Genomic DNA, 17375 nt, shown 5'->3' with positions numbered 1-17375 from the left:
GTAATCCACAGGAGATAAGTAAAGGTCCCAAGGAGGTCCAGGCAGGGACAGTATGCGATGAGTACTAGCAGGCACCAGGGCAGGCAGCAAAAGACTAAATGCAAAGAGAAAGTCAAAGAGAGGCTTACTTCCTGTCAGGAGGAAGAGGGCAGGAATTGCCAGAAAGCAAGATGGCGTTGCTTGCTTCAGAAACCTTAAAGACACAGTATCTTGACTCGCCGCTAGAGGGCGGTGATCAGAAGTAAACAGGTAAGGAAAGAACACGCCGCAGGGGGCGTGTTCCACGCATCGTTACAGTACCCCCCTCTTAAGGATTGAACTCCGAGCGATCCAAGAGACTAAGGGGCAGCGATGCATAGGAAGGAAGACTCGCAGCTAGAGGCAGCGCCCGCCACACAGAGAATACACAGGGAATCTTGACTCGCAGCTAGAGGGCGGCGCACGCCATACAGGGAGACATCAGAGAAACTAGGCAAGAGGGCAGCGCCCCCCACACAGAGAATCAACAAGGAATCTTGACTCGCAGCTAGAGGACGGTGCATGCCATACAGAGAGACATCAGAGAAACTAGGCATGGGTAGAGAATACGCTACAAGGAGGCGTGAAGTTGACTCGCAGCTGGAGGGCAGCGCACGCCGTCACGTGTACGCACCACACGTGAGAGAATGCGTGACGCGACCGGGGGTGGCCGGGCTCCGTGGTGCGAGTAGGGAACCGCGGGTGCGTGCATGCTCTATAAGGAGAGCGGGAACTGAGATGCGGCAGGTAAGGAGGGAGCACGCCGCAGGGGGCGTGTTCCCCGATTCCTTACAGAGGGATTAATTTCTATACAGCCGCAGCCTTCCTGTCCATGCTGAACATCACCAGCATACTGATATTAATCAATATTACTCAATGCCGTATTTGTTCTACGTCTTGTAAAGTAGAACTTCAATTTTTCCACTTGAAGACAACCTGCGCCATCTCACCTTATCAATTACATTTGTATTGTCTATTTGAGTAGAATAAACTGCCATTGTATTTTTAGATACTGTATTTCTATTTCACTTATCTGTCAGTCTATCTTTCCTTAGTTTGTTTGTTTGTTCTGTGTGTCTATTGTTAGTTTCTCTTAATCCTGGTGTGTTCACTATTCCCTTCTTGTTCTCGCCATTTTCTTTCACAATCACACATATTATACAGTATCACACTATGTTTTTTCTGTTATTGTCCCTTTTAATTCCCTGATGTCCATCTGACTGCCATTTGGAAACTCCTAACACCTTGCATGTTTTTTCAGGACATTATAATACGGTCTGGTTATGTATATTTGCTGAATTCATATACTGTATTGCCTTGGATTATAATATTTCTTGAACACTAGTGATGTGTGAATGAGTCCATAAGTGGTTTGCACATTTAAAAATATATATTTCCTGTATTTTTAATGAAAGTCACAAAATGTTGCATTGCTTGAATATTAGAACAAAATTCGCCAAATCACACCGTTTTGCAAAGCCTTTTTAAGATGAGGAAGCTGGAGAAAGAGAGAGAAATCCTATGAAGTACCCAGGAGTACCCAGTACCCAGTACCCAGAACCCAGTACCCAGTACCCTGGAGCACCTAGTACCCAGTGACTGATATACTGTCCAAAATAGTCAGCTAAATAACATGCAGAGAGATACCTGTGAACACACTAGATATATCCAGGGAAAAAAAGCTATTATTTAAACATGCAAATAGGCTTATTTAAATATGAATCTTATTTTACTGCTAAATGTTTTGTATATTTCTCCTATTATGAGGAGTGTTAATCAGACCCCTGTCTTTGTACTCTGTAACATTGTTTTAAACCTGAAAATCTAGAATGCATCGTTTTTTCTCTTGATCTTGACTCACATTGTGGGTGGATGTGACCATTAGACCATTTTCATCAATCAGGAGCTATTGGGTTTTTTTTTCTCTACCACCAAACTCACTCTATGCTTTTTCTTCCCTTTGTATATCTGTACACAATCCATGAACATGCTTGCAATGTTCTGTTCTTTTGTATAATTTCCTAACACACTGTGAGTGGGATGCTCTGCATTTTTTCACTGTGCTAGAAATGCATTCACATGTCATGATAGAACTGAAATGTTTGTTTGAACATTTAATTTTCTTATTGGTTTAAGTGTCAGTTATTGAGCATACCGGATGAATTCATGACATGCACATTATGGCCATAATTCATTAAAGGTCGATACTTGAAAAACTTGGCCATATCTGTAAATAACTTCATTTTTTTAACCTATAAATTCATATATGGAGAGCTGAAAAAAGAGGGTTTTCACTGAGGCCAAATGATTAAAGAGGCACATAAAAATAAGTAATTGTTACAAAATTACCTCTAGCCATGTCTTGGTTTTGGCTACAATCTGTCCTGCCTAACATGTAAGACCTGCTATTAGTGCAGGCAGTGTTAGGCCCAATCCGGGTTTTCCCCGGCAGTACACAGCTTCCTTGAGTGACAGTGGGGTGGGCTAAGGCCTGTGTATTACCCAATAAGGGGCTCAGATCTTGGATCCTCCTCCTGTGAACTACGGGAGCTGTACAGCCAAATTTAGTTAGTGCTGGGAGGGTGAATCAGGGCTCTGACTACCTTCCATCCCCTCTCTTAGGGGAGTGGGCCTACTATACCTCCTACTCCACCAGGGAGTAGGGGAAGAGTTAGGACCGACCCTTGGGGCCCGTGCCGGGAGGTTGAGTCCGGGGATCATCTTGAGGCTGGAGATAGAGTGCCAGTGTATGCTGTATTTGTTGCAGTTGGACAATAAAAGCTGTTCATGTTTGATTGCAGACTCAGACAGGAGTGATTATCAATCAGGGGGGGTCACGGGGGGGTTCTCCTGTAGGGATTGTCTCCGGCAATCCTGGAGCCTGCAAGAGATGGAGGTGCCACACCAGTGAGAGAGAACCAGCTATCGATGCAAAAGCCTGTTCTGTCTTCCCCAATACCAATGGCGGAACCTCAGAGCTTCTGTGAACCAACAGATACCCAGCACATGACATCCTGTAATAGTGTAATCTCCCAGAGGGTGGGGGAAGACCTGTTACATTTGGAGGTGCTGCTGAGTACCTCAACAGGACAGGCTTTTGCAGCAGAACTAGGAGACATGCTCCTCTTTCACCAAGTATATGCCAGTGTGTGTATAACTTTAGTGTTCACGGAGGTTCAGGGGACTGTGGCCTGTGCCATGCAGCCTTGCACTATCAAATGTTCTGTATATGTGGGAAGGCATCTTAGGAGAGGCACTTGATCTGCAGGTAGCCAAGAACCTTTGTTTGACAAGATGCAGCTATACTATAGCAGTCTTATTAGTGAAGGGCTGATGTGCAGTGATTTAATACTAAGAAGAGGTTCCGGAGCAGGACCCCTAGGCTTCCCCAGGGGAGCTGCGAGCTGTACCGTGCTACCATATCCTAAGAGTTGTGGGAGTAGTCCCTCGAGGCATCACCAACGAGATTACAGCCCACCCGTGCTAAATAAGAAGAGGTGTGGGGGCAGTTCTCTGAGGTGCCACCAGGGAGACTGCTGCCCAACCATGCTACACTACGAAAAGGTGTGGGTGTAATTCCCTTATGCGTCACCAGGGAGCCTACAGCCCTCCCAGCTACCCTATTCTGTGAAAGCGGGCAGGTATCTGAGGAGGGGCAATTGATCCGCAAGTAGCCAAGAACCTCTGCTTGACAAGCTACAGCCATTTATAACGCAGATACAAAACAGGGAGCTGCAAAATGTACATTTGCCATACAAAATGGTGGTTACCACTGATAATGGGGACCGCATGTTAGTTGCAATAGAATTGCATGCTTCTCCTTTTTACAGGAGTGTGCAGGTCTTGGTGCGAAGCTAAGCCACGCCCTGCAAAGTGAGTGGCTCAGTGCGAAAGCCGAGGCCACGCCTTCTACATTGTGCCCGTGCACCACAATCCACCAGGGGGAGGAGGTACTAATCATCACACAAAGAGACTCACCACTGGGGGCAGATGCTACAAAGGAACCATGTGTCCTGGTTCCTGCTACAACTACTACAGACTTACCCGGTAAGGTGACTGCCCGGGAGGAGGCTGGGGCACTTCCGCTCTGACGCAGGAGCAAGACCGCTGTCTGCAAGCCGCCGCCAGCGACCGCGGGGTGTCCCGGTGCTCTTCCCTAGGGGCGTGACCCACTGAACATCGGATGACGACAGCAGTGAAAGGTGATCCGTGGTGATGCACCAGCCGTAGCATCACTTTAGCGTGGCTGCGGAGAACATGCCTACTTGCCTGAACGAACGGGAGCGACAGTCCCGAGATAATTACATCATCACAAGCGAAAATGCATCCGGAACAGCAGAGGGATCCAGCGGAGAGTTACTGGCCAATACTTCTTCCAATGCAGAGGATGACAACACCCTTCATGTGTGAACGGATGTCGCCATCCTAGAGGCGACCGATGGGGTGGAGGAGGACACTGCCATGCCTGCTCTGGTTGAGTTAAGCCCCAACGGACTCTTTGTTACAGCGGCACCATGCGCAAGCTAAGGGCTGAGGGCATAAGGCCCCCGCGGACTCTGATAAGCAGCAGGTGCTAGTAGTAACTGGCCCGAGGTAGGCCTACTGTTAATACTGACCTCCCCAGAGACATTTCCAGACCTAAGACTGTTGCCACCTGCTCCAGGGACAACAAACAAAAGGTAGTCAAGCCTTCTCAGGACTGGAGAGTGGGCAGAGGCATCTATATGGACCGGGTAGAGTACCTATCTGAGTTGGGTTCCAAGAGGATGTACTCGGTCAAAAAGCCTGCCCTGTCTTCCCCATTACCATCGGCAGAAACTCAGAGCTTCTGTGAACCAGAAGGTACCCAGCACATGACACCTTGTAATAGTGTAATCTCCCAGAGGATGGGGGGAAACCTGTTACATTCCTATTAACATGCTATTCACTAATGTCCGATACTTGCCGATAAAGAGCTAATACAAAAAATAAAATACTCAAATTTGACAGGCAATGTCCCCATTAGAGGGGAGATAAGTCTAGAGAGGAAGTTACCATCTTCTATATATTTTGGAAAGTTGTTTGTCTGTTCACCATGCATTTAGACACCTCATGAGATATCATAACCATATTTTGCCTGATGGTTCCTGAGATCAACGTGATGGTTTATGGCTTTGTTTGGAAAATCGAAACATTCTATTTTTAATTCTATGACTTATTACAGTTTCTCTGAAAAGCAAGTGAGCCACTGGGTGTTGTACCTGGTAGGATATGTAGCTGGCATTTGACATCGTATTGGTGACATCATAATGCAAATAACCTATTGGTAGATAAGGATAGTCACATAGCTATAAGGGTTACAAAGAAAGCAGACAAAGAAAGAAAGAGGAAGTCAGTTGGCACGTGAGGAGAAAATAAAATGCAAGAGGAGGAGAGAGAGACTGAAAGAATTGGGGACTTCATAAGATATTAAAGGAAAGTGATGGAAGGGAAAGAGATGAGGGGACGGAGAGAGCTGAGAAGATGGGGAGAGAGAAGGGGGTAAGAGGGTGAGAGAAGGAGGGGTGGGATGAGGTTGGTTTCTTATAATTCCTGAGAAACGCCGAGTACTTTCAGCTAATTAGTTGATAAGCTATATAATTCACATAACATACAAGATGGATCAGCTTTAAGTGAAGCCCTGCAAACATAACACTGCAAAATATGTTATGTAATAAAAATAGATATACTGTATACAGAAATTTTCTAGAAAATGCAAAAACTCTACATTTCAGGTCAAATGACGACGGCCTTTTAACTACCGGATGGAAATGCCATGCATATTTTCAATATAATGTGTACTTACACTGGCGACACACTTTATTCGAGCTCGGCTAGTCCCACGAATTCGGGTATACTCGGGTGTATTGAGGTTTGTGACTGTTTTCTGCCCGAGTGCATTGCGTTATTTTCCAGGCAGGGATTGAAGCATTTTATTCCCGCTGGCTGCAATACTGCACAGTATATATATATATATATATATATACTGCATTACAATTCATGAATTTATGCCATCTGGTAGACACGCGAAGCATTGCAGCCTATTAAATCCTAATCATTATCATTTAACAGATCAGCCGCCCGTCAGCCAGGCATGAACCATGGCTGGGAAGGCAAACGCAACGGGGCTTGTCAGAGGTGAGGAGTGGCGCATTCCAGGTATCTGCCAGGTACATACTGGGTATTTGCTCGAATAAAGTGTGTCGGAGCAGTAGTATTACTAAACATAGATTTTGTTTAATCAATATGGTCCTGTTTAGTACTGGCTTTACTCACATTTGAAGCCAAAAGCCTTTTAGTAAATAGCCCCTTTTATGTATTTTATGTCTTTCTTCCTTTGGGAAAAAATCCTGACTAAGGAGAAGGAATATTCTGTCATGCTATATTGGTTTATGTATGTTTAGTTGCACATACCCCATTACCACCTACAGAGAAGCTTGAAAATATGGAGGTCTTATTTATCATGATCTGTTACTATCTGATTCCAAATAAATATTGTGGCCCTAGAAAAGATGTGTGCTTGCATTTACTTAGGAGAATAAGCTTGTGTAAAGCATAGGGTGATTGAAGGGTATGACAGCCATCTCTTGCAGAAGATTCATGTTCTCACTTCATCATCTGTTTGTAGCACTGCAACAGTCTGAAATGTGCATGATACATCAATTCACATCTGTCCTTTCTGCATTCATGGCTGCCTTCTTTTTGCCTGAAGTGTTGCCAGTCAGGTTTCTGTGTCCGCACGCCAGATGTAACTCCTCTATTTTAGGTACTGACATGACATCATTATCCAGCCACCTGAAAAACAAACTGATTATTCCAGAACAATACATTCATAACAGATCACTGCTATTGAAGAGGTTAGTAGCTGAGAAAATATAACACCATTGCTCAGAAATTCCTAATCCTTTTGTAATGATTCTTCAAAGGCATTACAATTTCATTCAGGTATAGATATGCAGGAAAAATGAACGAAACAAAGGAAGTCTTGATGGAAAGGTGAAAATTGTAGAAGAGCAAAGCTCAACTGTAATAAAATACCCTTACCCACTATAATAAAATACCTAACAAATATTATCAGGATCCGAGGATTCCTGTCAAAGTTAATAGTGAATGGCTTAAGCAATCTTTAATATGATTAGCTTTACTGCAGTTGACCTGATATAGAGTTTATTGGCCATAGGTTAATTACCCAAGGCTCTGATGCTGCCTAACCATATCTGAGCTATTTAATTACAATTATTAATACTTTCAAACTATTAAAAAAAAACACATTTCTTTTTAGTGCTGTAATAAAGCATTCACATCCTGTTATAGCATTTATATGCTTTTTGCCAGTGAAAATGTCTTGTTAAGAGATATATATATATATATATATATATATATATTCAAATGAAGCAGCAGGCACTCCTGTAGGCACAATAGTAGAGCAGGTGCCTGTCCCATATAAATAATGTAAGTGTACGATACTGTTCCGTAGACAGCCAATAAGAGACAGCACTCAAAAGAGATTTGGTAACATAGGTGTATTCAGTGAATAAGGGGTTACATTTGATGTAACCCCTTATTCACTGAATACACCTGTGTTACCAAATCTCTTTTGAGTGCTGTCTCTTATTGCCTGTCTACGGAACAGTATCGTATACATATATGTGTGTGTGTGTGTGTGTGTGTGTGTATATATATATTTTTTTGTTAGGGTTGCTGGCACATCCAATGGCTTAATGATATATTTCATGGATTTAAAAAGGTTATTTGGATTCCAAATCCTATCAATGATAAGTTTACAAATAAACAACATAATGTAGTGAGCTGCACTTAAATATATTGCTGTAATCATGTTCTTCCTTATCGAATTTCAAAGTGCTCTAATAAATGTTAATGTATTTTTATTCTGTGTGAAGTGAATTTCCTACATTAATTTAACTTATGTAACGGCATAGCAGTGCAATTTAAAACACTGCTCAGTAAATGCTGCATGCAGACCTCAGTTAAAAGTTAAAGGTGGATAATTAGCTTGAGTAGCTTCAAAACATCAAACATAACATTAGTATTTACAGTACAAAAATGCAATGTTATTTGATTTTCCCTCGCTGATACATTCTGTGATCCTGTGACTACAGTACTACTAAAGTATATTCCTAAATAATGTACACTTATTGAATTGTGTTTCTGCTAACCTTACCTTTCTGCACAGCTGTCTGCTGAGGCAGGTAAAACAAAACTGACAAGTGTAAGCCTCCAAACTGTTAGTAATATAACAATGTACAGAAAGTCACAAAAAGTTAGTTTAACACCCCTTGTGTATAGAGTTATGTATGCATGCTGCCTCCCAGTGGATATAGGGAGTTTATCTGCTCTACATGTCACAGAGCCAAGTATATGATGGGCATAATCTCCAGCCAATAACTGTGACTCAGGAAAGGAATGGACATTGGAGAGTATGAATATGAATGAGGTCCCAGGAGGAGTGACCAAGAGATAGAGAAAGGGAGGAGACTGGGACATGAGAAGGTCCCAGAAGGACAGAGTTGGAGCAGAGGGAGAGCTGTGAGGAGTCTGAATCCCTAGTGGAGAAGGTGAAATGTGGTAGTAGATCAATCCTATCCGATCCTGAGGGAAGAACGGATTGCCCCTTAAACAGAGTGAGGAACACTATTCTGCCAAGCAGAAAGTCTGATGGTCATAAGTAGGTCCACAAGGAAAGGCATACAGGGACTCATCCTGCTACCCTGCATACAGTAGTCTCATTCATATCCAGGGGTGTCATATATAGGGAAATAAAGAGGGGTTACATTGGAGGCACTGCTGAGATTTTAGTTGGTATGAACAACACACAACCCCTCCCCTGAGATACAGTAACGGTGAGACAAACTATACTTAGATTTACAGTGTTTATAAGCATTTATATCAGGGTTGTTAAAATGGATGTCCAAAGAGTGCAGAGTTAGCGTCGGGTGAGAATATATTCTTGGCGCAAAGCCTAATATTGTGCAAGGTACCACTGGGGATACCAGATACCGTTATAACACAGGTATTGCAGACTGTTAAAAAACTTTGGCGAACACACATAAAAGGACGACAGTATGATGCAGACACTGACACTTTGTTGGTGCTGGTAGAACATAACCAATATATGGAGCCTATTCAGATCCCCCCTCACATGGGAATACCTGGGATGGTAGGGCCTTGGCCCATGATGCTATGTGGATATGCCCATCGTGTTGAAGATAAATAGCCGCCCCAACCTCCCCCCAAGAAAGAACATTTATTGTGATGAAACCATAAGAAACAAGATATGAGGATATTAAAAATGTAAGGACTCCTGCGTGCCCTGCCTCTAAATCTCCTTAATCAGAGTTGCTGACCACCTTAGACCAAATAGTAAAACCTGGATGGTTCCTCGTACAGAATGAGGCCCATACAGGTAGTTAAAGACATTCTCTGGTGCAGTTCCAGTCCCTCCAGGGGTCCAAGTATATGAAAGCTGGGTAGCTCATGCCACATTGATGCTAGAGGAATGGTAGTGTAGCGACAGTGTTAAGAGGCAGATAATGTCTGAGAGTTTAAGGGGAGAGACTTCTGATGTAATTTGTTCGTACTGCATGATCTGTCCAAACTCTTCTGTATAGGGGCACTTACTGTACAGTAAATGCATTAGAAAGTGCATATGGCATTACTGCCACTGGAGAAAAAAATTATTATAGGTACTGGTCCACACGGCAGGGTGAGGAAGATAAGTTGTCTGCATACATTCAATGCCTTGAAACATTTTTTAATGCGTACTTTTTAAAAAGGGGTGTAACTAATGAACACCTACTATCTGTAAGACTATATCAAGTCCTGAGGGGAACTAAATACAACCACTCCATTATTATGCGAATAAGGCTGCATGAACGAGCGAACAACCCTCCTCTTTTCAACCATTTACTTAAAGAAGTAAGGGAGCAGGAGGATCGCGCAAGCACTCTGGGCTTTCAGACACTCGTTATAGCGACAACCACAGTTTAGTTTAGAGCTAGTGGTGTGGGTAGTCTGAGAAGATTACATCGGGATCCAGATCTGAAAATGTGCTTAAGGATGAAACTATGTGCCAACCGGTTCCTACAAGCCTGAGCGCTGAGAAGAGGGGAGGTAAATTATTGGTTTCAACAAGCCTCTGATCAAAGAAGAGGGGAGATAAATGATAATTTTAGAAATCAGCCCACTTTTCAAGAAAGTTCCAGCAGTGGAGTGATCTGATACAAGTGTGGTGAGATAGAACATACTGTAGTGCCGACGAGTATTCTAAAACAAATCTGGGGCAATCACCAACAAGACCCAGGTACATGCTGGGTACATGCTGGGTACATGCTGCAACATTTCAGTGACATTTCTGCAGACAGACTAATGACCCATCGGATTAACAGCGGGGGTCAAACTGAATGGGACTGCCAGGGACCCCTGCTGTGTTAATCTGATGGGCCACTAGTCTCTGCAGAAATGTCACTGAAATGTTGCAGCATGTAGTGTAGTGATAAAGTGAAAACAGGTGCAGACAGATAAAGGGATTGAACACTTAATTAGTGAACTATATAATATACTTTAAATGAGTGAAAAAACACAGAAATGAATAAATTCACGTATATACAGTTTCACCCCCTGCTCTGACCCACTGGGAGGGGTAGTCTTCACTCGTCCCCAAAGGTAACCGTAGTAGACACGAAATCCAGGGGGAGCATGGGGAAGAAACAAACAAATCTAAGTGCAGCAGAATGGCAATGGGTTAAATAAGAGGTTTCACAGTCTTGGCTCTTTTGAAATGACTACTTACAAGATGTAAGAGTCAAAACAGTGGGGTTGACTAATAGTCAGTGGTAGGTATGTGATGTAGTTGTCATCAAGGTGTTTCTGGTACTCAGGAGGATACGGCCCAAAATGCAAGAGAGAGAACAAACTGGCATAGCGCAGATCAACCAAAATATAAAATGTTTTATCTAAGTGAAAAATATTACACTCACAATATGAAAGATAAAAACGGGCATGTCACACTTAGTAAGTGTATCGGAGGGTATCAGCAGCCAGCTGGCTCACCATCCCGCAACTCTCGGAACTCGTCTGTCTCTGCCTCTGCTCCACTGCGTCGTCGCACGGCTCGGCGTCTGACATCAGATCCGATTTTGTCGGTTTGGTGGGGGCTGGTCTTCAATGACTCCTCTCCAGACAACTCCGCAACAGAAGACTCCCACTCAACGCGTTTCGCTACGTGGATCACGACGGCTCCATGACAAAGGCACTTATGTAAGTGGAATACTTTGTGTTTTTAACATTAAAAACAGTACTATACTATTTTTTGCTTTCACTTTTTTGTATATGGTTTTTCCCCCCCCCCCTCTATATGGTTCTGGAGTACCTGTCTGGAGACATAAGTTGGTAACTTTGAATAACCACAACGCTTTAATTTCACGTTAAACACGTGAATGCAAATTTTATAGAACTTTCCAGCATTGAAGCTATTTGTTGGAGTAGACAATATTGCACTATTTTGTGTTTTCACTTTCTTTTCCATGTCCTGATGTGATTTGCGCACCTGTTTCTCCTTCGTTTACCAATACTATTGCAATAACGGGCCGACCGTCACTGAAACTTGGTGAACTGCAATCCTTGCTACCTGGCCCTGCTGATTTCCAGGTTCAGCAGGCACCTGTCAACTTTAATGCAGACTACATGAGTGACCCCAGCTTGTACGCACAATACACTTCTGACATTGGCTCATCTCCACCCAGTTGGCAAAGTTTATAATGAAGTTAAATATAATGTACTGTACAGTATTAACTTTAATTCCCAATGACAATACATTACATTATCGAGTACAGTATGCTTGCCATAGCCCATCAATGCCTGTACACATGCGCACTAGAGCGTGACTTGACTCATGCGCACTACCGGAACTTATAGCATAATTTTTTTCTCAGAAAATATATTTTGAAATCGATAGTCAAAAGATGATAAGGATGAAGTTCGATGGAACTCTAATATTGCTTTTTTTAAACGTTGCCTTTTTTACTTTTATACAGTCACTATTACAATCTTCATGATTTTAATACTTTTGCCACTCTATATTTTGGACAACACACAATGCACACTTACATGCCATAAGCTGCAATAAAATTTTACACTGAGAAGTTTCATGCTTTTATTCAACTTTCTTGAGAAGGAGAGAATAATTGTGAGCTTTAAACAAAACCTTATGTGATGCTTACTTCTCGTATTTAAACTAATTGAACATTTTAAAATCACAACTTTTTTATTTTCTCAATGATGTGGCATTTTGCTGTATAATTAGACGTTGCATGTGTAATTTATTCAGGAAAGAAACCCCACAAATAAAAAATGTGTGTGTTTGTGTGTGGGGGGGGGGGAAGGGGTTCTATTCAATACCAACATTCTCAACGTTTGGTAGGCTTGCTCTGATTTTCCAAGGATGTTGGTGATCGGTGCTTCAAAGATTAATTGCATCCCATAAATGTTTGATTCTCTGTTAGGACCACTCCACTATATGATGAATATTCTAATAGTACAGCATCCCTTGCCAGGGATAAGGGACTAGTACCTAGTGCTCACTGACACACATATAAAGTACAAAGATTGTTCCATATAAGGTGTGTTGTTTTGCTGCTTCTCTAGGGGTCAGTTATGATCCACTTATTGAATAAATAACCTTATTTTATCTGTGAGCCTCCTCGAGGTTTTTGGCAGAGCGCTGCCTTTTTTCTCTATTCCTCTTGCTTTGATTTTCCTACTGTTTATGGAAATATTCCACACACACAAACACGGTCTCTGGGAGTGATAACTTTTATTTCATTTTAAAACAGTCAGAAAAGTTTCTTTCAAATCCTTCATGCTCATCCCAGCATTAGACCAAGAGACACCAATTGAATTTCACCTCCCCCACACATAAAGCAAAGCAAAAGGCATTCGATTTGTTATCAAAACCACCCCCGGGCCATAGGACATTGACACACAAAGACACATAATGTTTCAGGATTTGGTTCTTGGATTACTTCTCTTCCTTAATGTTACTTCTATGTCTGAAGCACTTTTTCTCATGACCTGTTATTTATATTATTTGTTATTTATATGATTACCATGTGTATTACTACTGTGAAGCACTATGTACATTAATGCCACTATATAAATAAAGACATACAATAAAAGACATACAATACACACGTCGAATACAAAATACTGTACATACTGTATATAATATATACCATGTACAAAGGGGAGAGTAAGTGCAGACATAAAAGGGTTAACGTTCAATTACCTTCAATATAAGGCTAACATTTAAACAAGTTATTGTCAGTACCATACTTAACTGTGCTATACTTACTGTACCTGTACTTACCTTACTACAGTACAGTACCTCACTACATGATGATGGCATTCCCATTACGCTCTAAAGAAAGGGCAAAACTCTGCTAATCCAGTTAATGTAGTTGTTGCATTTTTGAACAGTCAATATGTCTCTCCAGAAACTTTTTATTCCATTTACTTTTTCCTCCATGTTGGACGGTTTCACAACCTTTCTTAAATAATCCTTCAGGGCATGCCACACCAGTTTTACGAGGTTCAAATCTGGTGATCTAGAATGGGAGAGGAAAAAAATGGTGAATTAGTTGAAAAGATGAAAACAGTTTTAAACAATGAGAAACAGTTACTGTACAATGGAGCACTTACTACGATGGTGTCTTAACCCAGTTAAACCGCTCGCAAGAATATATGTAGAAGAGGCAATATGTTTAGGGTTATTGTCCTGGAAGAACCAGCGACCACCAGATGGGAAATCATGCCTAATGTATTTAACAATACAGGTGACAATTTGCTTTTGAAAAAATACTTTATCCATGATTCCTGGAACAAGAGAAGAAAAAATTATGAAAAAAACTGAACATTAGGGTACAGAATACACTACAGTAGTACAGTGCATAAGGCTACAGCGTGTGACTTTGTGCATTACTTTACCATCAAATATGATTATGCATCCTGGTCCATGTCTAGAGATCGCACCCCACTCATGCAACTTCTGAGGGTGCTTGGGCTGCGGCTTCAGGGATAGGGGGCCATTATTGCGGAATGCAAACGTGGCTTATCTCTCAAGAGCTACAGTTGTCTCATCAAAAAAGATGACATCCTGAAAAGTCTCGGCACTTCTTATCCATGCCCATGCTTGGTCCACTCTTTAAATCTTGTTTTTTTACCTTATCATAGGATACGCTCTGTAATGACAAGGAAGAATTTTACAGGTATAGTAATAACACACTTTTACCTAGTGCACAACACTTTACCAGTATTGTCCATTAGGTACAGTATACTGCACTGCACTTTTGAACAGTAATTATAAACCCTGTTCTGTCACTAGGAGCTACTGTTCAGTGCACCACATTGGAAACAACTCCGTACAGTGCTGTAACAAGCAGCATTACATTTCCTAGAACAATATTATTACATTATACTGTAGCTTATTAAAGTAAGACACTTACTTGACACGTTCATATGTCCATCCCAATTGTTATCTCATCATCCTGATGCTGGTCTCAGATGCTGTGATATTGTGACTTTTCTCTAGAACCATCTTGACTGTTGCTGCACAGTGCTCATCATTAGCCTCGCTGATTTCATCCACTAGGCGCTTTGCCGTCCTATATTTTTTTTTTTATAACTTAAATTTTATTGAATCAAGACAGCATAAAATACATTACAGAATACTTTTGTCTTGTATGCAAACAATATTTTAACAATTATATAAGTAACAACGAGGCCCTGCTGTGCTTCGGGACCCTGTCTTCTGGGTACTTTGATGTGGACTATATAGTCCAAGCCGACTCTACTTAAATGGACAAACAGACACATATAACTCAACTTAAAAGGGGAGACAATACACTGGCGACACACTTTATTCGAGCTTGGCTAGTCCCACGAATTCGGGTATACCCGGGTGTATTGAGGTTTGTGACTGTTTTCTGCCCGAGTACATTGAGTTATTTTCCAAGCAGGGATTGAAGCATTTTATTCCCGCTGGCTGCAATACTGCACAGTATATATATATAAACTGCATTACAATTCATGAATTTATGCCATCTGGTAGACACGCGAAGCATTGCAGCCTATTAAACCCTAATCATTATCATTTAACAGATCAGCCGCCCATCAGCCAGGCATGAACCCAGGCTGGGAAGGCAAATGCAACGGGGCTTGTCAGAGGTTAGGAGTGGCGCATTCCAGGTATCTGCCAGGTACATACCGGGTATTTGCTCGAATAAAGTGTGTCGGTGCAGTACATACTCACAGAAAAAAAAAAAAAAAAAAAAAAGGAAGGTTGAGGCGGGATGGGGAGGGGAAAGGGGTAGGTTGGGGGTGAGGTAGGGGGAGTGCGTTGGTAGTAGGTGCGACACGTGGCTCCGTGCTAAGCATCACATATGTTTGCAAGCTGAGTCGTCTCTCTTATTACTTATGTTATAATGTTACTATAAGGGGTCCTGGGTGAATAGAATACTTCCTGTAAGCCCCTCCCAAGGAGAACGCACCTACTGTTATCAGAGCCATATTGAGGACCTCTCAATCCCCGGGATATCTGTCTGTGCCAGCCAAGGCGTCCAGACTTTTAGAAAATTGTCACCAGTATCATTAACTAAACTCGTTAATTTTTCCATCTGGCAAATGAACCAAATTCGATTCCGAATCTTTGGGATGGTTGGAATATCAGATTGTTTCCATAATGCTGCAATCTCGCACCGCGTTGCAATTGCAAAATGGGCAATTAGTTTGTTATTTGTTTTGGAAAGGCCCGTCAATGGCCTGTTCAGTAGGAACAACCACGGGTCTGGGGGAATGGTGAGATCGAACAGTCTCTGTATCCAATGTCTAATCGCCTCCCACAGTGGAGAGATCCGTGGACAAGACCACAGCATATGTAACAGGTCGGCTGTTCCTCCGCACTGGCGGGGGCACAGGGGAGAGGAACCCGGCACAAACCTTGATAATTTCAGTGGGGTGAGGTACCATCGCATTAGGACTTTATATGCGTTCTCCTTGAGCGTGGTGCATATGGAGCTCTTCGCTGTGGCCATATATATGGTGCTCCATTCTTCATCTTCTAAGTTTTCTCCCAGATCTGTTTCCCATTGAGAACGGAATGAGGGTATCTGCTGCTCATGTTCACCAGAACTGATCACTTCTCCGTATAGCTGAGATGTAAGTCCCTTCGTGTCGGTCTCAGCCAGACTGAGCTTTTCGAAAGATGTTAATAGGGGGTATGGGGCAAGTTTGTTATAAAATGCCCTGATCTGGAGGTATCTAAAGAATTCTGAATGAGGGATCTATTTTTCTTCCCTGATATGGTCGAATGTTTTGATTTTTCTGTCGTGACCCTCCAGATCTCTAATCCGATTGTAGCCCCTCTGTCTCCAGATTGAGATATTACTGACTGATTTTTCTGTCCTATATTTTAAAGGAATATATCCTTATATATCCTTATATATATATTCTGTCCTATATTTTAAAGGAAAAGAGAACAATTTGTTGGGCCCAAAAATAATTCTAAACAAATACATTAAATATATTTACAATTATTATTCTAAAATTAGTCAAATACATTTTTGACTGTAAAAAAATTGCAAAGAAAACAAGTAAACCAAAAGATACATTTTGATATGCAAGAATCTTTTGGAGTAAAAAAAACAGCAAGAGAAAAAAAAGACATTTAATATTTTCTTCTAAAAGTTGTAACATTATTTTTGGCATGTAAAAGAATTGCAAAGAAACAAGTAAACCAAAAAAATGCATTTTTATATGCAAGAAGCTTCAATTGTTTGTAATTTGGGTGGCTTGTTTTTATTTAATTTTCTGATTGTTTAGCGTTTTGATTTAATTATTTCTTTTTTTGGCTACTGGTTTTAATTGATGTGTTGCCTGGTGGTTTTATTAATTAATTGATTTGTTGGCTAGTGGTTTAAATTAATTAATTATTTTGTTGGCTAGTGTTTAAAATTAATGAATTGATCGGTTGGCTAGTGCTTTTATTTATTTAATTGATTGGTTGGCAAGTGCTTTTATTTATTTAACTGGTTGGCTAGTGCTTCTATTTCTTGAATTGGGGTATTTAGGTGCTTGTGTATATGTTGTATTATTGTGTATTTTTGGCCTTCATGCTTTTTTATTAAGATGACCATTGACTGCTATAGTGGCTTATCATGCCCATATTACATGGGCATGATGTACCACTCTACCAATCAATGGGTACAGGGTGGGTATAGTGGTCCCGGGGTGGGTGGTTAGGCCTCCCAGGTGGGTAGCGGGGGAGG

Source organism: Ascaphus truei, chromosome 11 (genome assembly GCF_040206685.1).
Source record: "Ascaphus truei isolate aAscTru1 chromosome 11, aAscTru1.hap1, whole genome shotgun sequence".
Classification (NCBI taxonomy): domain Eukaryota; kingdom Metazoa; phylum Chordata; class Amphibia; order Anura; family Ascaphidae; genus Ascaphus; species Ascaphus truei.
The sequence above is the reverse complement of the archived record's forward strand: the minus strand, read 5'-3'. Positions refer to the sequence as shown.